General features: G+C 41.6%; 1 long non-coding RNA gene across 2 annotated transcripts in view; it reads left to right on the top strand.

The window, feature by feature from the left end:
- Window positions 1–25,544, top strand: part of LOC114811286 — a 64,023-nt gene extending 38,479 nt beyond the window's left edge. Inside the window, exons 2-5 of one of the 2 annotated variants that reach the window (XR_003758949.1) lie at window positions 10,595–10,750; window positions 11,675–11,792; window positions 22,536–22,637; window positions 25,316–25,544. This is a non-coding gene — a long non-coding RNA (uncharacterized LOC114811286). Of the gene's footprint in view, window positions 1–10,591; window positions 10,751–11,674; window positions 11,793–22,535; window positions 22,638–25,315 lie in introns of both variants that reach the window. The other variant, XR_003758948.1, reaches the window with a different exon arrangement.
- Window positions 25,545–25,973: the final 429 nt, after the last annotated feature.

Below are 25,973 nucleotides of genomic sequence, written 5' to 3'. Positions count from 1 at the left end.
TAATTCTGGCCAAACATCCCTCATTTTTGAAGAAGAAGAAGGGTTTTGGGAACTTAACTAGTCATTTTTAATATTGATGAAATCCATAGAATATTGTTCATCTCTTTACTTTGCCTTCATGAGAAAACTTAATTAAAAAGGTCTGTTTTCCTCAGTCTTATATTCTAAAAACCATTCTTCTATTTGGGTCTGCAGGATCATAGAGGGGAGAAAGAATTGAATGAGTTGTCTATTTTTCAAAGTTGTTACTGCTGACACTGAATTACATCCATATGGATGAGTGTCATTGAGAGAGAGCTTCTTGTCTACCATGGTCTTAAAACTATAGTAAAAAAGCTTTTTCATGCTTTGCTTTTCAGAATTAGCAGTGTGCTCTTTCATCCATTCAATTCAATCGTATTTATTGAACTTTTACTGTGTGCAGAGCACTGTACTAAGTGCTTGGAAAGTATGATTCAACAACACATAGAGACAATCCCTGCCCAACAACGGGCTCACAGTCTAGAAGGGGGGAGACAGACATCAAAACAAGTAAATGGGCATCAATAACATCAATATAAATAGAATTATAGATATATGCACATCATTAATAAAATAGAATAATAAATTTTCACATACATACACAAGTGCTGTGGGGCGGGGAAAGGGGTAGAGCAGAGGGAGAGAATTGGGTGATGAGGGGAGGAGGAGCAGAGGAAAAGGAGGGGCTTATTCTGCTCTTGATTAGGGTAGGTCAGACATCAGGGGCATAATCAAATGCATTTGGTGTCTCTCCTTCAGCAGGAAGACTTAATTTAGATTTGGGAGGAGGAGACAGGAAGCAGCATACCATGCCGCAAGCAAGACATGCACACAGGTTGTCTTTGTAGGAGTGATGGCTAGCACTGTCATCCACCCTCGTGACCACAGTCCCACCATTACCAGTTGCACACACTGGGAGATGTCTGGCTAGGATAGTAGTTGACTTTTTTAGTCAATGTACACAATAGCCCAGAGACTTCATCAGCAACAGACACTGCTGTGCCTTCACCCATTTCATGTAATACTGTTGAATGGAGCACCTGGGCTGACTTCACTAGGAGTTGGAAGTCTCTTCTGCTTTAATGCAAAATGCCATTGAAAGGCAAAAAAAAAAAAAAAAGATTGCAAAACCCAAGAATTATTTTCCTTATTCAAGACAATGCCACTGACAATAGGGGGACGGAGTACAGGTGAGTAGAGAGTGTAGCGCTCTCTCATTCACTCCACTCATCTAATCTGTCACAAACATCTGCCAGTCTCACCTTCACAATATTGCCAAGATCCACCCTTTCCTCTCCATCCAAACTGCTATTGTGCTGGTACAAGCTCTCATAATATCCTGACTGGATAATTGTGTCAGCATCCTCTCTGATCTCCCTTCTTCCTGTCTCTCTCTGCTCCAGTCTATTCTTCATTCTGCTGCCTGGATCATCTTCCTACAGAAATGGTCTGGGCATGTCACTCCCCTCCTCAAAAACCTCCAGTGGTTGCCTATCAACCTCTGCACAAAACAAAAACTCCTCACTCTTGGCTTCAAAGCTCTCCATCACCTTACCCCCTCCTACCTCACTTTCTTTCTCTCTTTCTAATGCCCACACCATACACTCTGCTCCTCTGCCACTCACCTCCTCATGGACCCTCGTTCGCACCTGTTCCTCCGTCGACCCCTGGCCCACGTCTAACCACTGACCTGGAATGCCCTCCCTCTTCACATTCGCCAAACTAACTCTCTTCCTCTCTTCAAAGTCCTATTGAGAGATCACCTCCTCCAGGACCCCTTCCCAGACTGAGCCCCCCTTTCCCTCTGCTCCCCCACCCTCTGCTCTTCCCTTTTCCCCTCCTCTCAGCATTGTGCTCATTTGTATGTATTTATTACCCTATTTATTTTCTTAATGAGGTGTATATCTCCTTGATTCTATTTATCTTGATGATGTTGTCTTGTTTTTGTTTTGTTCTGTTTTGCTTTGCTGTCTGTCTCCCCAGTTTAGACTGTGAGCCCATCATTGGGCAGGGATTGTCTCTATCTGTTGCTGAATTGTACATTCCAAGCACTTAGTACAGTGCTCTGCACATAGTAAGCTCTCAATAAATACTATTGACTAAATTAATGAAAGGTGTTGGATTGTCAGGAGCAGAATCCATTGAGTGATTTTTCTAGTAATGCTGAAGGTTGGTACTGAGTCTTCACACTTTTTGGCCCAAATCCTCATGATAATGATAAAATGGTATTTGTTAAGTGTTTACTATAGGTCAATCACTACATTAAGTCCTGGGTTAGATAGAAGATGAGCAGGTTGGACACCATCCCTGTCTTACATGGGCCAAACAGTATAAGTATGAGGGATCCTCATTTTTCAGTTGTGGAAACTGAGGCAGAGAGAAGTTAAGTGACTTTCCCAAGGTCACACAGCAAGCAAGTGGAAGAGCTGAGATTAGAACTCAGCTCCTCTGACTCATAGGCAGATGCTTTTTTCACTAAACCTTCCCAAGATCGTCCAGCAAGAAAGTGGCAGAGTCAAGATTAGAACCCAGATGCTCTGCATCTCAAGAAAATGCTTTTCCCACTAGGCTGAGATTGCCAGATGGTTCACTGGGATGAAATTGCAGTCTGTGGCCATGAAACAGACTGTTCTGAGCATCCTTTAGTAACAGAGTGGAAAGAGCATGGGTCAGAGAGCCAGAAGTACCTGGTTTGTAATACTGCCTCTTCCACTTGTCTGCTGTGTGACCTTGATCAAGTCCCTTCACTTCTCCATGCCTCAATTCCCTCACTGATAAAAAGGGGATTAAGACTGTGAACCCCATGTGGGACAGGGATCATGTCCAACCTGATTGCCTTGTATTCACCCCAGTCCTTGGTATGGTGCCTGCCACATAGTAAGCACTTAACAAATACCATAAAAAAAACCCTGATTATCTTGCATCTACCCCAGCGCTTAGAACAGTGTTTGGCACAGAGTAAGCATTTAACAAATGCCACAATTATTCTTATAATAATTATTATAAATGCACAAGATCTGAGGGTAGGCATAAACAAGAGACACAAAGTGGCCGAGTGGAAAGAGCACAGGCTGGGGAATCAGAGAACTCTGAGTTCATTCATTCATTCATTCAATAGTATTTATTGAGCACTATGTGCAGAGCACTGTACTAAGCACTTGGAATATGCAAATCAGTAACAGAGACAGTCCCTCCCCTTTGACGGGCTTACAGTCTAATCGGAGGAGACAGACATACAAGAACAATGGCAATAAATAGAATCAAGGGGAAGAACATCTCATTAAAACAATAGCAAATAAAAAGTTCTAATCCCAGCCCTGCCAAATGCTTACCGCATGACCTTGGGCAAGTCACTTAACTTCTCCATGCCTCAGTTTACCTGATCTCCCTTCTATTTAGACTATGAGCCCCAAGCGGGGCAGGGAGTATGCCCAACCTAATAAACTTGTATCCATCCCAATTCTTAGAGCAGCATTTGAGACATAGTAATTGCCTAACAAATACCATTTCAGTAAAAAAAAAGAGTGGGAGACATCTGAACTCTTGATAAGATTCAGGACACTTCATCAAGCACAGCAGGTACTGGTGCTTTCTTATCTGGTTTATCTTGCAGTACAGAGAGAAACACTCAGAGCAGATGTTTAGACCACAGGAGTTTTGCCTGAAAACCCAAAACACTCTCTTATCCTGTAACTAGACTGTAGGCTCATTTTGGGCTAGGGATGCATCCACCAACTCTGTTGTACTCCAGGCTCCCAAATTCTTGGTTCCCTGCTCTGCCCATAGTGAATACTCAATAAATATCATAGAATGATAGAATCTGCATTCAGAAAAACTCCCATTATAGTAAACATACCTTGGTCAGTGCCTGGAAGCCCATTATTGGGTAGGGATTTTCTCTATCTGTTGCTGAATTGTACACTCCAAGTGCTTAGTACAGTGCTCCACACACAGTAAATGCTCAATAAATGCTATTGAATGAATGCCATGTTAATAATAATAATAATAATTGTGATATTTGTTACACACTTACTATGTGCCAAGCACATACTAAGCATTGAGGTGGATAGAAGCAAATCGGGTTGAACACAATTCTTGCCTCACATGGGGCTCATAGTCTCAATCCCCATTTTACAGATGAGGTAACCAAGGCCTAGAGAAGTGAAGTGACTTGCCCAAGATCAAACAGCAGACACATGGTGGAGTCAGAATTAGAACCCATGACCTTCTGACTCCCACGCCCGTGCTCTATCCACTACACCATGCTGCTTCTCTATGTTATGCACACAGCTGTTTCTTCTCTGATGTCCTAACAATGTTCAAATGTCAAATCCCCCATTCTGCCTCACCCAAGTTCAACCACACCTGACTGCAAGATGAGAAGACTGAAATGGGTCAAGCAGGAGGGGAGAATCCCCAGAATAGGGGAGAAGCAGAGTAGCCTAGTGGAAAGAGTGTGGGTCTGGGAGTCTGGGTTGTAATCTCCTTTCTGCTACTTCTCTGCTGTGTGATCTTGGGCAAGTCACTTCATTTGTCTATACCTCAGTGACCTCATCTTTAAAATGAGGATTAAGACTATAAACCCCATGTGGGACTTGAATGGTGTCCAACCTGATTATCTTGTATCTACCCTAGCACTAAGTACAGTGCCTGGCACATAGTAAGTGCTTAACAAATATCATTACCAACCCCACCCCCACCAAACTAATGAGGTTAAGAAATCAGCAATAATGTTTCTGACTCATGAATTACCTTGAGAATCTCTTGTGTTCACAGGCTCAGGAGAAGTCCAAAATTTCTGGCTGATTTGGGTGGCAATAGTCCCAGTAGATGGGGTCACTTAGGTCGTAGTGGATATCATTGTACAACTGTTGTGTGTATTTTGCAGTATGCTGCATACTTTTCCTTGCCTCACTTGACACACTCTCTTTCCTAATGGGAACTTAACTGGCTTGGTTCAGGGAGTGCCACAACATAGTAGATAGAGCACAGGCCTGGAATTCAGAAGGTTATGGGCTCCTATCCCAGCTCCATCACTTGCCTGCTGTGTGACCTCGGGCAAGTTACTTCACTTCTCTGTGTCTCATTTGCCTCAGCTGTAAAATGGGTATTATCACTGTGAGCTCCACTTGGGACAGGGACTGTGTCCAACCCATTTTGCTTGTATCCAGCCCAGCGTTTAGTGCAAGTGCCTGGCACATACTAAGCATTTAACAAATGTCACAGTTATTATTATAAATAATTTCTTTGCACAGATTCACAGTCCAAAAGCTTCCATGACTGTCCCAAGTTTTGTCTATTGTCTCTAATGGAAAATTATCATTATCAAAATAAGTGTGGAGATAAATGCTTGTATATGTATATCTACACATATGTTTGGTCTTTGTATTCAAACACCTATGCCCTATAAATCAGTACTATTTTCCCACGAAGACCTCTGATCTTTTAACTCCATCCAATTGTCTCAACTCATCATGCCCCTGTACCCAAACTACCTTCTCTTAATGACCAAATTGACACTCTCAACATCACCCTCTCTACTGAATTCAACTCACTTGCTCCCCTATCCCTTCATCTCTCTTGTAGCACTAACCCACAGCCCTGGATCACCTTTATAGTCCGCCTTCCTTGTGTTTGAGCTGGTGGAAATCTAAATATCAGGCCGACTTCATCCGAATTTATCCTTGTGTGCCTTCTCCTCTGTCCTCCCCAAATTATTTCTCCACAGTTATTGACACCCATGCCTGTCACCCTCACCAGTTGTTCCAGACATTTAACTTCCTCCTCAGGCCCCCTGTCCCCCTGGCCTCCTCTATCCCTTGCCCCCAGTGACCTGAGCACGTACTTCATCAATACAGTTGACATAATCAGGTGTGAGCTCCCTAAAATCTCCCCTGCCCCTCCTCAGTCCCTTCCCTTTCTGGCCCCCTCCAACTCTCCCATTCTTCCCAGTAGTATCTCTAGAGGACATCTCTGGCCTCCTTTCAAAATCCACACCCTCCACCTGTGCATCTAATCCCATTCCTCTGCACTTTATTAAAACTCTTACTCCCTCCCTTCTTCCCTCCTTGACAGCTGTCTTCAACTGCTCACTCTCTAATGACTTCTTCCCCACTGCTTTCAAACACACCCATCTTTCCCCTATCCTAAAAAACCTCTCACTTGATGCCACAGCTCCCTCCAGTTATTGCCCCATCTCTCTACCATTCCTCTCAAAACTCCTTGAGCAAGTTGTCTACACTTGCTGCCTCAAATTCCTCTCCTCCAATTCTCTCCTTGATCACCTCCAAACTGGCTTCTGTACCCTTCACTCCAAAGAAACTGCCTTCTCAAAGGTCACTAATGATCACCTTCTTGCCAAATCCAAAGGCCTCTACTCCATCCTAATCCTTCTCGACTGCTCAGCTGCCTTCGATACTGTTGACCACCCCCTTCTCCTGGAAACACTATCCAACCTTGGCTTTGCTGCCGCTGTCCTCTCCTAGTACCTCTCATCTCTTTGACCATTCATTTTCAGTCTCCTTTGTGGGTTCCTTCTCTGCCTCCCAACCCCCTAACTGCAAAGATCCTTTAAGGTGCAGTTCTGGGTCTTCTATTCTCCATCTACACTCACCCCCTTGGAGAACTCATTCACTCTCATGGCTTCAACCTCTACCTCTATGTGGATGATACCCAAATCTACATCTCCAGTCCTGATCTCAATCCCTCTCTGCAATCTCACATTTCCTCTTCCCTTTAAGACATCTCTATTTGGATGTCTCCCCATAACCTCAAGCTCAATATGTCTAAAAATGAACTCCTTATCTTCTTACCCAAACTCTGTCCTCCCTTTGACTTTCCCATCACTGTAGATGGCACCAGCATCCTTCCTGTCTCACAAGCCCATAACCTTGGTGTTATCCTTTCTTCCTCTCTCATGCAACCCACTTATTAAATCATCACTATATCCTGTCTGTCCCACCTTCACAACATTACTAAAATTCCCCCTTTCTGCTCTGTCTGGACGATTACCACATTAATACAATCGTTCATCCTATCCCACCTGTATTACTGCATCAGTCTCCTTGCTGACATCCCAGACTCCAGTCCATGCTTCAATCTGCTGCCTGGATCATTTTCTTCAAAAACGTTCAGGACGTAATAATAATGCTGATGATATTTGTTAAATGCTTACTATGTGCCAAGCACTGTTCTAAGCACTGGGGGAGATACAAGGTTATCAGGTTATCCCAGGTGGGGCTCATAGTCTTAATCCCCATTTTACAGATAAATGAGGCACAGAAAAGTTGAGTGACTTGCCCAAAGATACACAGCTGACAAGTGGCAGAGTCGGGCTCGATTCTGTGCTCTTTCCACTAAGCCATGTTGCTTCTCAAATGTCACTCCACTCCTCAAAAAACTCCAGTGGTTGCCCATCCACCTCTGCATAAAACAAAAACTCCTTGCCACTTTGCCCCCTCCTACCTCATCTGGCTGCTCTCCTACTATAACCCAGCCCACACACTTCTCTAATGCTAACCTTCTGGCTGTGCCTCAATCTTGCCTATCTTGCTGCTGACCCCTTGTCCACCTTCTGTCTCTGGACTGAAAAACACTCCCTCCCCCCCCCACTACCTCCTTCAAAGTCTTATTGAAGGCACATCTCCAAGATGCCTTCCCTAACACCCCCTTTCCTCTTCTCCTACTCCCTTCTGCTTCACCTCAACTCGCTCCCTTTGTTCTTCCCCACTCCCAGTCCCACAGCACTTAAGTACATATTTGTAATTTATTTGCATTGTTTTTCTCTTCCCCCATCTATACTGTAAACTTGTTGTGGGCATGGAATTTGTTTGTTTGCTGTATTATACTCTTCCAAGTGCTTAGCACAGTGCTCTGCACACAGTAAGTGCTCAGTAAATATGACAATGAATGGAAGAATAATCCTGGCTCTGCCAGATGCTTGCAGTGTGACCTTGGGCAAGTCACATATCTTCTATGTGCCTCTGTTCTCCTGTTCTCCCTCCTACTTTGACTGTGAGTCTCATGTGGAACAGAGACTTTGTCAAGCTAATTCATTCCTATCTACCCCGGTGCTTAGAACAGTGTTTGACACATAATAGGCACTTGACAAATACCATAAAAAAATCAATCAGTGGTATTTATTGAGAACATATTGTATGCAGAGCACTGTTTTAAGAGATTATGAGAGTACAGCAGAATTGGTAGACACAATTCCTGCCCTCCACGAGTTAACAGTCTAAGGGAGGATGCATTTTTCTCCCGTAAATTTTTTTTGAAGTGACGTCACTGCACAAATTATAGTTCTTAGCCAGCCAACGAACCATACCATTGAACTAAAAACTAAAAACTCATTTTTATAATGAATACTAGTCAGCAAGAAAGAGTAGAAGATTGCAAGGAACCTCAATATACAAGGTATAAATTCAAGGTTACTTTGATATTTATAATCTCAGATAAAACATAATTAAAATGTAGCCTTCCAAGAGCAACCCCCTCCTATACTTGTCTCCATTTGTTGTGAGCTCAGGCATGAATGATCTCAGCACTTGGGTACAAACATATTTTTATATTTATTTATACATCATTCATATATTTATCTGAATGTTCAATTATTTCTTCATCAGTTTCATCCTGGCATATTTGATCTGCTTTCTGCTTTATTGTCTGACTCAGGACCATCCCCATTTTTCTTGTAGGGACAATTCAGATTCTTTTGTCAGAGCTTTGAAAAACGCTTAGCCACATGACAATACTTCAGTGAATCTTGTATAGCAGACTAACTAGTTTTCCAAGAACAGACGCTTATCTGCTGTGAAGAATTCTCGTTAGTCCACCTCTCTGGTGCCTTTGTAATGAGTAGAGAAATTCCAAATGGGACATCTGGGTTACCTGAAAAAATCAGTTGTGTGATCTGATACTCCAAATCGTTCTTATATAGGAACAAGAACACTCTGCCCCTTATTTTGATATGACAGTGTATGAATAGGCCCTAGCTTCCCTGGAGCTTTTCTTTTATATCTGAAAGATAATAGCAGAAGACAGTACAGAGTGAGAGAGAAATATAGCTTTTTTTTCCCTGTTAAAAACAATATTGTTTTGAAGAAATAAATTTACTCAGAGAGAAAAACCAATTAAAAATTCCTCTGTATCTAACAAAAAGTTGAAATAGTCGAAGGCAATAATGGTGGTATTTTTAAAATTTTGTAAATTTAAAAAATTTTTATGGCATATATTAAGTGCTTATTATGTGCTAGGCACTATACTAAGCACTGGGTTACATAAAAATAATCAGGTTGAACACAGTCCATGTGTTAGCTGGGGCTCACAGTCAATCTCCATTTTACAGAGGAAGTAACTGAGGCACAGAGAAGTTAAGTGACTAGGCCAAGGTCACATAGCAGACAAGTGGCAGAGCTGGCATTAGAACCCAGGGCCTCCTGACTCCCAGGCCTATGATCTATCCAATAGGCAATGCTGCTTCCCATGCTTATTATGTGCAAGCTCTATACTAATTGCTGAGATAGGTACAAGATAAATCAAGTGGCGGACACAATCCTATCCAAAATGGAGATGGAAATTTTATTCCCCTTTTACATAGTAGGAAAATGAGACACAGGGACATTAAATGACTTGCCCAGGGGTCACATAGGCCAGTAAATAGTGGAGCCAGCATTAGAACCCAAATATATCAAGTTTTAAATGCCCAAATTCTAGAAAATGATATAGAGTGACCAGTCAACCTTTTGAGAAGATGAAGGAGCTTTAGATCTGAACATCACTATCCCTGTATCTGTTAAGTATCAGTGCTCTAGTGCACTAGTCTATTTAGTGGAACCCAATATGAGGAAGAAAAGGGGAAAGTGAAGTAGTGAAGGATTTTCATGGAAGAGGTTCAAAAGGAAGGGAAAAGGAGAGACTAGAGAAAGGAAGAAAGGGAAGTGGAAGAGGAGAGAGAAAGGAGGTAGGGGAAGGAGTATGGAAAGTGAAAGGAAAAGTGGGAGGAGTGGAGAGACCAGTGGTGGAAAAGGAAGGAATAGAGAGTAAAGAGGGGATAGGAAAGGTGGGTAAGGGGTAGGAGAGGTAACTGAGGAGGCAGAGGAGTGGGGTGACTGAAGAGAAAAGGAAAAAGAGGAAGGAAGTGAGGAATGAAGGGGGGAGAGAGAGAAATAAATACTACTGAATGACTAGGAAGAGGGAGAAGAAAGAGAAGAGACAAAGTAAAGGAAATGGAGAGGGAAGGAGGGTGAAGGAAGGGAATAGGGAAGGGCAGAGAGGAGGATGGGGGAGTGAAGAGGTTATCCTAAGATAGGGAGGGCAAGGGAGATGAAGATAAAGGTGGAAATGAGAGGGAGATAGGTGGAGGAAAGGAAAGGTAGAGAAAGATGGAGAGGAGGGGAAGAGGAAAGAAGGGAGGAGTGGGTGGGATTGAAAGAAGTGGAGTGGGGTAAGACACTGGGATGAGAGGGAGGAAGAAGTGGAAGACCTACAGCTGTTTTACTGCCAAATGAGGAGTGGTTAGCTGCTCCGACTTTGTTTCATTTCCTCACTGAGATTTACTTCTGTTTTTCAGCAGCTCCTCCTACTTTTGTTGTTTTTCCTCTGAACCTGCTCCATGTTGACTGGGAAAGGACTTTCAATAAACTACCTTCAAGATACCTACCTGTTTTCCAGTTAGGTTGGGAAAAGGATTTATTAAAAATCTTTCACATATGGATGTTGCGGAGCAGCAGTAAGTGATTGCTATTATCATTATTGTATTTGTTGTGATACTATGCGAATCAAGCACTGTTCTAAGTGCTGGGTTAGATAGAAGTTAATCAAGTTGGACATAATCCCTGTCCCAAGCGGAGCTCACAGACTAAATAAGGAATGATCTGATTTTCTGCAAGTTCTTTCAAGGTTTATATTTTAGTAAATCAGAAGGGAGGCTATTTGGGAGAGGGAGGGTGGGGGACAGAAAGAGAATGAGTGGGCAGTGTTTGGAAATGAATGAGAGCATCCCAGTTCTTTAATCTATCCAAGGACCCGAAAGGAATTTAATCAATGTATATCAATGTGAATCTGCACTGCTTTCTCTCTAGGAATGAAAGATGGTCTGTACAAACCTGCTTGATGTATGCACACTTGGATCAACTGCAAATGATCTTTGGAAATTTACACTTCTGCCTGCTCTATAAGGGAAACCTCCATAGATTGTCACCTCAGGAGTTTTATGAAAAGTGCAGTAACCAGGAGCCCACTATAGTCACTATGTGCCAGGCACTGTACTAAGCGCTGGGGTGGATACAAGCAAATCAGTTGGACACAGTCCCTGTGCCATGTGGAGCTCACAGTCTCAATCCCCATTTTACAGTTGAGGTAACTGAGGCCCAGAGAAGTGAAGTGACTTGCCCAAGGTCACCAAGCAGACAAGCGGCAGAGTGGGGATTAGAACCCATGAGCTTCTGACTCAGGCTCTAGCCACTACACTATGCAGCTTCACATTGTTCAGTCTGGGAAAAAGACAAGTATGCCTTTCTCTTTGCCCTTATTGAGGAAAATGACAAAATCACTGTGCCCACCTATTTCTTGAAAGATGCATTTGAAAACAATTGGCTGCAAATTAGTCATTCATTTGGAGAGTGCCTTTTTTTCCTTATTGTTTCACTGGCAGTGTTTAGAGATGTCTACATCATCTGCAAGGCTAAAGCTTAACAACAAATTTGAAAAGGATTTAAGCAGGAGATTTTTTCAAGTCCCCCTGAGAGAATGTGAAGCATTTGCAGTTGAAGGTAGGTTAAAATGAACATATAACGTACAGTTTCTAAGCCTACGAAACTAATTTTCCTACTATTCTTCCTTAGGTATTACTGCTGCCTTTCCGTGGAGGCTAGTGACATCGACTTCGGAATAAGTTTGACACTTGTTATGCTTGCATTGTAATGTGATAGCAGTAGCAATATTATTTAGTGAGTACTCACTATGAGAAAAACACTACTACAGGCTAAGAAAAAGCTTCCCTGGGGCTTAGCTATTAGCATGGTGGGTGTGACTAAGACAGACTCTTTGACAGACAGACTACATTGTCACACATAGCAGATCTGAGAGAGGAAAGGAGAAAGAAAAGGAGAGAGGAAGGGGCTGGTAACTATGGCCAAGTTCTACTTCAGCTGCTTGGACTGTATTTTCCCACTGTGGCTTGCCAGCTCAACACAAATTTAACTCAGTTCCTGGTAAATACTCTAAAACACCTGTTCTTTTTTTTTAAAATAATATTTGTTAAGCACTTACTATGTGCCCAAACACTGTTGGAAGCTTTTCATTCAACTGTATTTATTGAGCACTTACTGTGGGCAAAACACTGTACTAAGCTCCTATTATTACTTGCTTACCATGTGCCAGTCACTGTACTAACCGCGGGGGTGGATATAATAATTTCGGGTTGGACATAGTCCCTTGTTCCACATAAGGCTCACAGTCACAATCCCCATTTTACAGATGAGGTAACTGAGTCACAGAGAAGTGAAGTGACTTATCACAGAGAAGTGAAGTGACTTACCCGAGGTCACATAGCAGACAAGTGACAGAACAGGATTAGAACCCATGACCTTCTGACTTCCAGGTCTATGCTCTATGCCCTATGCCATGCTGTTCTTTTTGGTAGAGGTACAAGTTCATTAATTAATTCATTCAGTCATATTTATTGAGCGATTACCATGTGCAAAGCACATAATTAAGCACTTCAGAGAATACAACAAGAAACAGACACATTCCCTGCCCACAATGAGCTCTGCATCTATAGAGGGGGAGACAGATATTAATACACATAAATGAGTAAATGGGTAAGTAAATAAATTACAGATATATACATATCAGTCAGTCCATCACATTTGTTGAGCACTTACCTTGTGCAGAGCACTGTACTAAATGCTTGGGAGAGTACAATCTAACAATACACAGACACTTTCCCTGCCCACAGTGAGTTTACAGACTAGATGGGGAGACAGAATATGTGCTGTGGGGCTGGGAGGGAAGTTAATTAGGTCAGACAAAGTCCCTGTCCCACTTGGGACTCACAGTATAAATAGGAGGGAGAACAGGTATCCATTTTATAGTTGATAAAACTGAGGCACAGAGAAGTCAAGTGACTTGCCTGAGCTTAGCACAGCAAGCAATTGGTAGAGGTGGAATTAGAACCCAGGTCCTTCTGACTCCCAGGCCTGTGCTCCCTCCACTAGGCCCTGCAGTTTATCTTGTTTGGTCCACCCATCCCCAGTCCCACTCGGCCCCCAGTCACCCCACCCTCCTTTAAGTAGGCTCCCCTGCAGCTCGTCCTCTCATTCTGACTCTACTATGTCAGTCTCCCAACCTCATCCTGGGCATAGATTTTCCCCTGTTAAAATGGTATTTACTGAACACCATGGCTCAGTAGAAAGAGCTTGGGCTTGTGAGCCAGAAGACCTGGGTTCTAATCCTAGCTCTACCAGTTTTCTGCTAGAACTGAACTGTAAGTTTGGGCAAGTCGTTTAGCTTCTCTGTGCCTCAGGTTTACAAACTGTAAAATGGAGAATCAATATCTGTTCTCCCTTCTACTTGGACTTTGATCCCTCTATGGGACAAGGACTGTATTTTATCTGATTATCTCTCATCTACCCCTGCACAAAGCAGCAAGGCATAGTTGATAGAGCACAGATTTAGGAGTCAGAAGGTCATGGGTTCGAATCCTGACACCACCACTTGTCTGCTGAATGATCTTGAGCAAATTACTTCAGCTTTCTGGGCCTCAGTTACCTCATATGTAAAATGGGGATTGAGACTGTGAGCTCCACATGGGACAGGGACTGTATCCAACCTGATTTACTTGTATCCAGCCCAGCATTTAGTAGAGTGCCTGGCATAGAGCAGGTGCTTCACAAATACCATAGTAATAATAATTCTTCGTATTATTACATTGCTTGGCATATAGTAAGCACTTACCAATACCACTACTATTATTATCATTATTATTACTAATATTATTATCACCCTCTGAATGATAATGAATGGTTAGCACTAATGTCAGTGAGTTTTACTGTGTACTCACTGAGTGATAAACTCTGCATTAAATGCATGGGGGGAGTAAAACACAATTGAGACCTGCATCCACTGCCATCATGTGGCAAACAGTCACATAGCAGAGACAGATTCAAAATATTTACCGATATTAGGAGCAGGTAGATGAAACTGGAAATAAGTTCACTTCACTTCTCTGTGCCTCAGTTACCTCATCTGTAAAATGGGGATTAAGACTGTGAGCCCCAGGGGGACATGGACTGTGTCCAACACGATTTGCTTGTATTGACCCCAGGGCTTAGTACAGAGTCTGGCATGTAGTAAGCACTTATCAAATACCACAATTATTATTATTATTGAACTATGTCAAGGTATATGTGACCTTTATGTATGATTCACATAAAATAAAGAATTGAAAGTATAAATCCTTTTAAAAATTAACATTCAGTAAATACAAATACACATATATGTATATGAGTGCTGAGGCTAAGGTGTTGGGTGTTGGATGGGCATAATAGGGGTGGTGTGAATTATTAATCGGAGACAGTCCGATGGAAAGCGTGGGATTTTAGAAGGGATTTAAAGGTAGTTTGGTGGGTTTGGGGCAGGGGGAGTTCCTGGAGCAGTATGAGGGAGGTATTGGAGATGGGAGAGTCACAAGTGACATATGGTTAGGAGGTCAACTTGACACAAGCAGAGTGAAAGCTGGGAATTATCAGCAGGTGAAAAGAGCCAATATATAAATAATAATAATAATTATAATGTTGGTATTTGTTAAGCGCTTACTATGTGCAGAACACTGTTCTAAGCGCTGAGGTAGACACAGGGGAATCAGGTTGTCCCATGTGGGGCTCACAGTCTTAATCCCCATTTTACAGATGAGGTAATTGAGGCTCAGAGAAGTTAAATGACGCCCACAGTCACACAGTTGACAAATGGCAGAGCTGGGATTCGAACCCATGACCACTGACTCCAAAGCCCGTGCTCGTTCCACTGAGCCACACTGCTTCTCCACTGTGAAGGAGAAAGCTGGTTAAGAGCCTTGAAGTTGATGATAAGGAGTTTCTGCATGATGTGAGAGGAAATGGGTGGGAGCAATTTGAGGTTTTAGAAGATTGGGGGTATGTCTACCTAGCAGTATTTCAGGATGTGAACTATATAGACTGAAGTGGAGAGTGACTGGGAGTAGGAAGATGGGTGAGGAGGCAAATATAATACTCTAACCAAGGCAAGACAAAAACTAAGAGCAAGGTGGTACCTGTTTGAGTGGGGAGCTGGAGACTGGTGAAGGGAATGTTAGCTGCCAGTCATGTTTACTAGTCTGCTAAAATATAATAATAATGATGATGGTATTTGTAAAGCACTGTACTAAGCACTGGAGGAGACACAAGCAAATCGAGTTGGACACAGTCCCTGTCCCATGTGGGGCTCACATTCTCAATCTCCATTTTACAGATGAGGTAACTGAGGCACAGAGAAGTGAAGTGACTTGCCCAAGGTCACATAGCAGACAAGTGACAGAGCAGGATTAGAACCCTAGGCCTTCTGACTCCCAGGCCCGTGCTCTATCCACTAGGCCATAAAAATAAAGCAGAAATCTGGTTCAAACTGCCTTTCCCTAGCTCTTGGTCTTTTTCCCCAAGGACCCTCTGTTCTTCCTTATAGGCACCTCAGTGTTCATGTTGTCCTGGTCTTTACCCTCTTTTCTTGGGGTGTCTTAAGTTTCTGTATATTCCTTTCCAGGTTCTTTGGATGCTAGGGCAGGTCTATGCCATTTTTCTCCCTTAGGGGCACCAGCCTCGCTCTTCCAGAATCTTTGCCACTGGTCCCCAATCCTTCAGATTATCCTAATCCTCATCTCTATCCACTAAGACACACTGCTTCTCCTATACACTGCTACTCTGGCAGTAGTTTAGTGGATTTCATTCAATTTCTCATTAAAATTCCAAGTATGTGTACCTAAAAGTTGAAGGGTTGAAGGATGGAGTATTGATGAAGAATAGGGGTGGATTTTTTGGAATTCATTTTTTTTTTTTTTACAGGAAAAGAACAACTCTAATGGAGGAAATTAGATAGTACAAATCAATTGCAAAATCTGTTCCCCAAACAAACATTTTGCTGCTGGGACCCGTGCGGGGGTGGGAAATCCAGCTTAGGCAATACAGTGAATTCCGTTTTTCGAGGTCGTGTGATTAACAAGGATCTTACCAGAAATGAAAAAAAAAGAAAAAGAAATGAAAAAAAGTGTAACAGAGCATAATAATAATAATGTTGGTATTTGTTAAGCGCTTACTATGTGCAGAGCACTATTTTAAGCACTGGAGTATATACAGGGTAGTCAGGTTGTTGAATGTGGGGCTCACAGGCTTAATCCCCATTTTCCAGATGAGGTAACTGAGGCACAGAGAAGTTAAGTGACTTGCCCACAGTCACACAGCTGACAAGTGGCAGAGCCAGGATTCGAACCCATGACCTCTGACTCCCAAGCCCTTGCTTTTTCCACTGAGCCATTCTGCCTGTGAGTACCCCAATTACCAAGCTAATGACACACTTTTCTTTTGAGGTTTCTCATGTTACTCTGATCCATACACATCAGTAACATCTGAACATGAGCCAAACACAATGTTATCATCTATTGTTGAGAAATGATTCTTAGATGTGTTGAGTTTATATATACGCATTGTCTAATTTTCAGCCTGCTCAAACCTCTTGTAGGATAGTGAGCTATGGGAGGAAAAGAAAAAAAGGAGTTTGACTACATTTACCAGGATGCAAAGGGCTGTTTCCTGTTCTGCTCTATTCCATTTCTCTGTCTGCTTTTCTCCTTGAGAATAGGCCTTTCAGTAGGTCCATTCACATGATGAGCATTTAATGATGTCTGGTGTCTTCCTTTAACCAACTTGCTAAATGGGCAAATTTTATGGAAAACCTTGGGTTAGGCAAACGAGGGTTGGAATTTTCTGGGAATTTCCTTTTCTTTTCCTCTGTTAATTCTAGGCCTCTCCTGATTTTGCTTGTGAATTGTGAGCTTGTAAAAATGCTCTTAAAATGTACATTGGCATATTCATGGCTTTTACAGAGCCACTCCCAAAGTCACTGAAACATCTATTAACACTTTCTTCAAAAGAGTGATTATTCATGATTTTAACTAGCTTATCTTAATCTAACAATAGATAGCTCTAAATTTTAGACCCAGAATTCACTCTATGTTTGGGGCTAACTGCGTTGGCTGAATGCAAGAAATAGGTTGACTAAAAATGGTCAATTATCCACTTAATAATAATTGTGATATTTGTTCAACAGTCCCTATGTCTAGAAGAAAAGCAGCTTGGTCTAGTGGATAGAGCATGGGCCTGGGAGTCAGAAGGGCCTGGGTTCTAATCCTCGCTCTATTTGTCTTTGTGACCTTGGGCAAGTCATTTCACTTTTCCAAGATTCAGTTACCTCATCTACAAAATAGAGATTAAGAGTCTGAGCCCCAAGAGGGACAGGGACTGCATCCAAACCAATTTGCTTATATCTATCTCAGCGCTTAGTGCAATATCTGGAACATAGTAAGCATTTAACAAATACCATTACTATTATTATTATAATTATTATTACCAAGCACTGTGGTAGACCCAGTAGATCCAGTATCCCTGAGTCACATGGGGCCCACAATCTAATGTGAGGGAAAGAACCTCCCATTTTTACACATGATGAAACTGAGGCACACAGTAGTTAAAAGACTTGCCTGTGCTCATGCAGCAGGCAAGTGGTCAAGCTGAGATTAAAACCCAGGTCCCTTAACTTTCAGGCTATTCTCGGTCACACTTTTGTTTTATTTGCTCAATGGTGCAAGGCAAGAAATGCACAAAGCCGGGGTTACAAAGCAGGTTCTCTGACTCTTAGGCCTGTGCTCTTTCCACTGGGCCACTGCTCAATTTGACCTATATTCACGGGTAGAAATTGATGTTTGTTTAAGAATTAATATAGGTGTTTGGGTTTTGGTGCTTTCCCATAAAGATAAATGCCATTTTAAATTTTTTTTAATAGTACAGGACATATGCAATTAAAGATAGAAGAGGTGGCAAACCATTGCCCTTTATTTTATGTGACACAATATGTTTGGCAATTAAGGGAGGCTTATACACAGATGATATTCCCTCATTTTGAAAGGTCATATTCCAGATCAATCTGAGGTAGGAGGTTGTCTGAGTTTAATTGCTCACTAGTCTGAAATTCATTCATTCTATTGTATTTATTGAGTGCTTATTGTGTGCAGAGCATTGTACTAAGCACTTGGAAAATATAATACAGTAATAGAGACATAACCTGCCCACGTTGGGTTTACAGTCTAGAGCGGGCGGGGTGTGGGGCAATGCCTTCAAATAGTTTGGATCACGTCAACATCTTGGACTTGCACGTTTTGAATATTTGGTAAAAATAAATCTGTTTGTCAACACACTTTCCAAGTGCCAAGAGAGTGCTCAGTAAATATCATCACTTCTAAAAAGAATCTGTGCAGCTATTTTAGGATCATTTTTTTCCCTTGCTTTCAGGTTGCTATCAAAATGCCATCCAAAAAGGTTCTTTTCCCTTTTCATTATTTTGAAACTGGAATATATTCCCTCAAAGTTAGAACTCAGATCATCCTCTAACATTTAGTTCTTTTCAAATTGTGCTAATGGTAGATGATCCAATCTGTGAAATGTCTTTGTTTAGGGCTTTGTTTCTATGATGTCTTTTTTTCTTTTGAAGGCAAAAAGTTCCTGTTGGTGATTATCAAAATCCTTATTGGATTTTGTGGCAGATACAGATGGCAAAATGGGCAACACTGCACACTGATCCTCCCTTTTAGTATTGCCCATATCTTTATAACCATCATTCCAGCTCCACCAGTCAGTACTGCTTCATGTGAAGCAGCGTGGTCTAGTGGATAGAGCACAGGCTAGGGAGTCACAAGCTCATGGGTTTTAATCCTCACTCTGCCACTGATCTGCTGTGTGACCTTGGGCTAGTCATTTACCTTCTCTGTGCTTCAGTTCCCCCATCTGTAAAATGGGGATTAAGACCGTGAGTCCCATGTGGGACAGGGACTATTTCCAACCCAATTATCACGTCTCTACCCCAGCACTTAGAATAGTGCCTAGCACATTGTAAGTGCTTAACAAATACCATTATTATTATAATTATCTATATATACAAATATATACATACACATATGGATCTATTGATTGATATAAATATGTTCATTTACTAAGGCCCAAATTGAGGGATGAGTAAACTGCATATTTATCACTTCTTGATGGGATACATGATTTCCCTGCTTTACAGTTTGATCCAGAGAAATCCATTACATCTGATAGCCCTAACTACATCAAATCTCCATTGCTGAGGAACAGGATTCATTGTGTTGAATATGTTCTGGATATAAACTCTGTCAAAAACCTATCATATGAAATGGCAATGAAGCCTCAACATATAAAAAAAGCCACAAAACATAGTGAGTTTAATTATACTTATTTTCTATGAAAATATCTGAATGCATTTGTAATCAGAATAACTATCTTGTAACATGCCAACCACAGTAATAGATGGCTTCCTGTAGTGATGGGAAGAGGCTTTTATAAATCACTAACAGAGTCTGAGGTTACATACGTGAAGCATATCACCTAGTGGATACACAAGGGCCTGGGACTCAGAAGGTCATGATTTCTATTTCCAGCTCTGCCACTTTTCTACTGTGTGATCTTGGACAAGTCACTTCACCATCTCTGTGCCTTAGTTCCCTCAACTGTAAAATGAGGATTGATACTCTGAGCTCCATGTGGGACAGGGTCTATATCCAACCTAATTAACTTGTATCTACCTTAGTGCTTATTACAGTGCCTGGCACAAAGTAAGTGCCTAACAAATACCATATATGAGAAGCAGCATGTCCTAGTGGAAATAGCACAGGCCTGGGAATCAGAGGTAATGGGTTCTAATACTGGCTATGCTGCATGTCTGCTGTGTGACCTTGGGTAAGCCATTTCACTTTTCTGTGCCTCAGTTACTTCATTTGTAAAATGGGGATCAAGATTGTGAGCCCCATGAGGGAAATGGACTGTGACCAACCTGATTACACTGTGACCATAATAATAATAATAATAATGTTGGTATTTGTTAAGCGCTTACTATGTGCCGAGCACTGTTCTAAGCGCTGGGGTAGACATAGGGGAATCAGGTTGTCCCACGTGGGGCTCACAGTCTTAATCCCCATTTTACAGATGAGGGAACTGAGGCACAGAGAAGTTAAGGGACTCGCCACAGTCACACAGCCGACAAGTGGCAGAGCTGGGATTCGAACTCATGAGCCCTGACTCCAAAGCCCGTGCTCTTTCCACTGAGCCACGCTGCCGACCAACCTGACCAACCTTGTATCTACCCCAGCACCTATAACACGGCTTGTCACATAGTAAGTGCTTAACAAATACCAGAATTATTAATGTAGGCAAGGCATTCCTGAGAAGCAGCGTGGCTTAATGAGCAGTGTGGCTTAGTGGAAAGAGCATGGGCTGTGAGTCAGAGGTCGTGGGTTCTAATACTGACTCGGCCACTTGTCAGCTATGTGACTTTGGGCAAGCCAGTTTGCGCAAGTCTCTGTGCCTCATTTACCTCATCTCTAAAATGGGGATTAAGATTCTAAGCCCCATGTGGGACAACCTGATAACCTTGTATCTACTTAAGTGTTTAGAACAGTGCTTGGCATAAAGCAAGCACTTAAATACCATAATTGTTATTATTATTCCTGATCAAGTTTGAAGATCATAAATCTCAGAAAAATAATCTTAACTACAATTGCACTACTGGTCTAAACTATAAATCATGATTTAGGAATGCGATCTTTGAGTCCCTGTTGACTGTTCCATCAAATGGCAGCAGCCAAAAAGAATATCAAATTTGTCAGACATTATCAGTAAAAGCATTGAAAACAAAAGCACATTGAATGAATATTTTGCTATTAAATGAAACCATTGTATCTGCATCTGGAATACCTTGTGGAACTCTGGACACCATATTTAAAGACCATCATAAAGGGGGGAGGAAAAATGCAAGAAATTACAGCTAAAAAAATCAGAAGTATAGACCAGAGGAGAGAATAAAAGTAACATGACTTTCCAGTCTGGAAAAACAAAAAAAGGGGAATGACTGAAGTTTATTATTCACAAAACTATGAACAATAATAATGGTATTTGTTACATTCTTGTTATGTGCCAACCACTGTGTTGATCTCTAGGGTAGAAAAAAATTAGATACAAAATCTCCTGACCCATATCGGCCTCATAATCTAATTGGGTTATTTAATCCCCTTTTTACAGATGAGGGAACTGAGACACAGAGAGGTTAAATAACATGGTTAAGGTCACTCAGCAGGCAGGAAATGGAGCTGAGATTAGAATCCAGGTATCCTGACTCCCAGAATGTTGGGGTCATTGTGTTGTTCACCAGGATTAATAATAATAATAATCATGATAATTATTATATTTGTTTAGTGTTTACTATATGCCAGGCACGCTACTCAGCGCTAGGATAGAGAGAGATAATAGGGTTGGACAGAGTCCCTGTCCCACAAAGGCTCATAATCCCCATTTTACATATGAGTAAATTGAGGCACAGATAAATTGACTTGTACAAGGCCACACAGCGGAGAAGAGGCAGAACCAGGATTAGAAGTCAGGTCCTCAGTCTCAGGCCTGTACTTTTTTCTGACTAGGGGACAGCTATCAAGCCTAGAAAATGATTGATTGAAAATAAACAAAAGGAAACACTTCTTTACACAGCAGGTGGTAAATACAGTGTTTGCTACCAGAAAGAATAGCTTTAAGTTTTTAAGTGACACTGAGATGTTAATAGTCAAAAATTCATAATTAGCTTTTACAGGGAAATCATGGAAATCCTAGGAGATTCAAGTAGGGTTTAGACATATTCAAGGGCAGTAGGATCAAAATGGGTTTTGAGTGGATTGAAAGAATCATAGAAGGGAATGGTTGTCTTCATGCTGTCTCATTAAAAAGAAACACATTTTCTGAATTCCAGCAGTAGCCAGGCAGTACATATTAGGTGGGTGCTCATAGTTTTAGATTATAAACTACTCAAGGTTAAGAGCCATTTAAGTACTAAGTACTGTCTAGAGAAGCAACGTGGCTCAGTGGAAAGAGCCTGGGCTTGGGAGTCAGAGGTCAAGGGTTCGAATCCCAGCTCTGGCAGTTGTCAGCTGGGTGACTATGGGCAAGTCACTTAACTTCTCTGTGCCTCAGGTACCTCATATGGAAAATGAGGATTAACTGTGAGCCTCACGTGGGACAACCTGATTGCCCTGTATCTCCCCCTGTGCTTAGAACAGTGTTCTGCACATAGTAAGCGCTTAACAAATATCAACATTATTATTATTATTTTTAAGCATTTTAGTGAAAAACTAACTGAAGCTAATGATATATAAAATCTTATTTGTTTTCTAGATCTAAGCGAATCTGGTTTTGTTAACCAAAGTGGATGCCATCAATTCACGTATTGGCACAAGCATATGGAATGTGTTCCAAAGTATCACAGTGAAACATGAGGTATTGCATGGCTACCTTTTTATCTTGGGAAACTAGATAGTTGAATGGAGTGTTGCCCCAGGGTTGTTATCTCCCCCCATTTCTTCTGTACTCAGGAAGTAAGTGTGACAGAAAGAAATGCTTTGTATTTCTGATTATTCTTCAAGTAATTTTTTAAAACTTATTTCTAATTCTTAATTCAGATGTATAATAATAATGTTGGTATTTGTTAAGCGCTTGCTATGTGCAGAGCACTGTTCTAAGCCCTGGGGTAGATACAGGGTAATTAGGTTGTCCCCCATGAGGCTCACAATTAATCCCCATTTTCAGATGAGGTAACCGAGGCACAGAGAAGTTAAGTGACTTTCCCACAGTCACACAGCTGACAAGTGGCAGAGCCCGGAGTCGAACCCATGACCTCTGACTCCGAAGCCCAGGCTCTTTCCACTGAGCCACGCTGCTTCTGAGATGATGATTGTTGAGTTTGGGATTTGGTGAGTGGATTCACTACCAATTCACAGAACATGGAAATCATGGGTCAGCTCTGAATGAAACTGAAACTTCAGATGCAAGATTACTCTAGCATAGGCAACACTACCTCACTTAGAAGAATCCATTTCCCAGCCACAGGAATGACTAAAAGAGGAAAAACCCTGGAATTGAGTGTTTCCCAGGGTTTCAACTACCACGTCTTTGTGTCTGACTTCAAAATTCACTTGCTAGCCCCAACTTCTCCCCTCTGTGCAATTTTGCATTCCCTCTTACCTTCAGTGGAATTCTACATGGTTGTTCAACTGGAATCTCAAATTCAATATGTTCAAAAGCGTATTCCTCATCTTCCCTCCCAAATCCTCTCCTCTGCCTAAATTTACCATCATAATTGACACCACCACCATCCTTCCCATCTCTCCAGCCTGTAATCTCTTCCCTCTCTTTCAACCCCAAAATTCAGTTTCACCAAATTTCATCATTTTTTCCTCCACATTTCTAGGTCACACCCCTTCCTCTCCACATCCAAACAGCCACCTTGCCAGAGTAGGTACTTGGCTTACACTGACATAGTTATTTTCCTCAGCCTCCTCACTGCCACTCTCTTCTTCCCTCCACAACATTTATTTCACTCTGTTGCCCAGATCATTTTTATAAAACATCATTTTGCACAACTTCCCCGATTCCCCAGAATACTCCAATGGTTGCCCGTTCATCTCTAAACCAGCAGAAACTCCTAACAGTGGTTTTAAGGCAGTCAATAAGCTATCTCCTGCTTTTCGATGTTCTCCTCCCAGTACACTCCAGCTTGTCCTCTTCATTTCTCTTAAGTTACCCTACTCATTCATTCATTCAATCATATTTATTGAGCACTTATGTGCAGAGCACTGTACTAAGTGCCACATTCTCATCTCTCCCACCCTCAACCTCTTGCTCATGTTCTCCACTTCATATATAACAGAATTCAGTTCTGTCCTCTTCACAGCACTTCCAAAAATCACATCTCCTTCTTGAAGCCTTTCCCTATTAATTTCTATATCTCCAAAATGCTATGTCAGCACTTTCATGACACCTGTCCTTAACTAGACCCACTCACCCAGAACATTTATGTACGTCTGATATGCTATTATTTTCTCCTATCTGTAATTTATTTCAATGAGTTTCTCTCCAACTAGGCCATAGATTCTTTAAGGGTAGGGATCCTGTGTCTTAAGCTTGTTGGTGTGGGCCTGAAAGTTCAAGGGCCTGGATTCTAAGCTCAGCTCAGTCTTCTGCCTTCTTTGGGACCTTGGGCTGGTCACTTAACTCCTCTGTGCATCAGTTTCCTCGTATGTAAAATGGGGATTAAATGCCCATTCCCAGAAGCTCTCAGGGCATCTGAGAAGAGGGATCCCCAAATAGGCCCACTTGTTATTTTGTGGTCCATTAATGAGGACCAATTGCAGGGATCCAGTTAGTTTAGCTTAAATAGTATCCCAATCCCTTGAGCACAGGCATTAAGCAGCACAGCTGGTTACATATATTTTACCTTGAGGACTTGACACCATAATGAATAAAGCAGCCTCTGATGAAGTAGAGTGCAAACAAGTAGTGGGTAACAATATCTTTCACTCAAATTCCTAACACAAAATTCTTTATTCACCTACCTGTCTCCGGTAAATGTAATCCTCTATGCTTCTACATCTCCGCTACTCTTTATTTTCTTCTCCATTAGGCAATATGCTTTGGGAGGGCAGAGATTTTCTTGTGTGCTTCAATTGTAATTCCTCATCACATAGCGGGGAACCATGCACAAAATGGGAGCTAAATTCTGAAACACACAACTACTACTGTACTGCAACTAGGATGGGGTCAACTTTTTAAACTGGGCTAATGAGAGCTCTTCACCTGATCATTCAAGATGTTGGTAGAACATACAATGCAGCGTTTACTAAAAATTGTCTTTAGGAAAACACTTTAAGCATTTCCTGACCTGGCTGACAAGACTGAGACTAATTTCAAAAAGGGCTGCACTTAGCTGAATGGTGTGAGTGAAAATTCATTTCCACTTGTTTACCCAAGAAATGTTTTAGGAGGTCATTTTCTTAGACATCCCAATACCAAATGGGGCTTTTGAAATTTGAGAAATTGTTGAGCTTTTGATTTTCAAATTTTCTTGAAGACTATACAAAAGGTAAGATTGTATCTTGTGATAATTTTATTTCTTACAGAGTCAACCAAAAACTGGGTTTTCCTGTTTTTAACATCTTGACTGATAAATTATTCCTCTCAATTGGGAACTTGAAGAAGATAGAGATATTTCGATACTCTCAACAACGGAACAGATCCTGCATTTTTCAGATGATTGTTTAGAGGATTTACAGCTTTCTGATGAAAATTAGCTTCTTGGGTTTTGCCCTTAAGTTTTATAAAGGTTGCTCTCATTGCTATAGTCATTCATTTTGAATATCTCTGAATAGTGTCTATCCCGAATCCTTGGGCTTAGGACTTCCTACTGACTCTTTGACTTCCTGAGGTATTCAGTCTGTGCAAATTCCCATTCATATGATAACAATAATAAAAAATACGGTTAAGTATTTACTCTGTGCAAAGCACTGTTCTAAACTCTTTGGTAATAATAATAATGATGGTATTTGTTAAGTGCTTACTATGTGCAAAGCACTGTTCTAAGCACTGGGGGGGATACAAGGTGATCAGGTTGTTCCAAGTGGGGCTCACAGTATTAATTTCCATTTTACAGATGAGGTAACTGAGGCACAGAGAAGTTAAGTGACTTGCCCAAAGTCACACAGCTGACAAGCAGCAGAGCTGGGATTAGAACCCATGACCTCTGACTTCTAAGCCCGTGCTCTTTCCATTGAGCCATGC

The sequence above is a fragment of the Ornithorhynchus anatinus genome, chromosome 4 (genome assembly GCF_004115215.2).
Source record: "Ornithorhynchus anatinus isolate Pmale09 chromosome 4, mOrnAna1.pri.v4, whole genome shotgun sequence".
NCBI lineage: Eukaryota > Metazoa > Chordata > Mammalia > Monotremata > Ornithorhynchidae > Ornithorhynchus > Ornithorhynchus anatinus.
The sequence above is the reverse complement of the archived record's forward strand: the minus strand, read 5'-3'. Positions and strand labels throughout refer to the sequence as shown.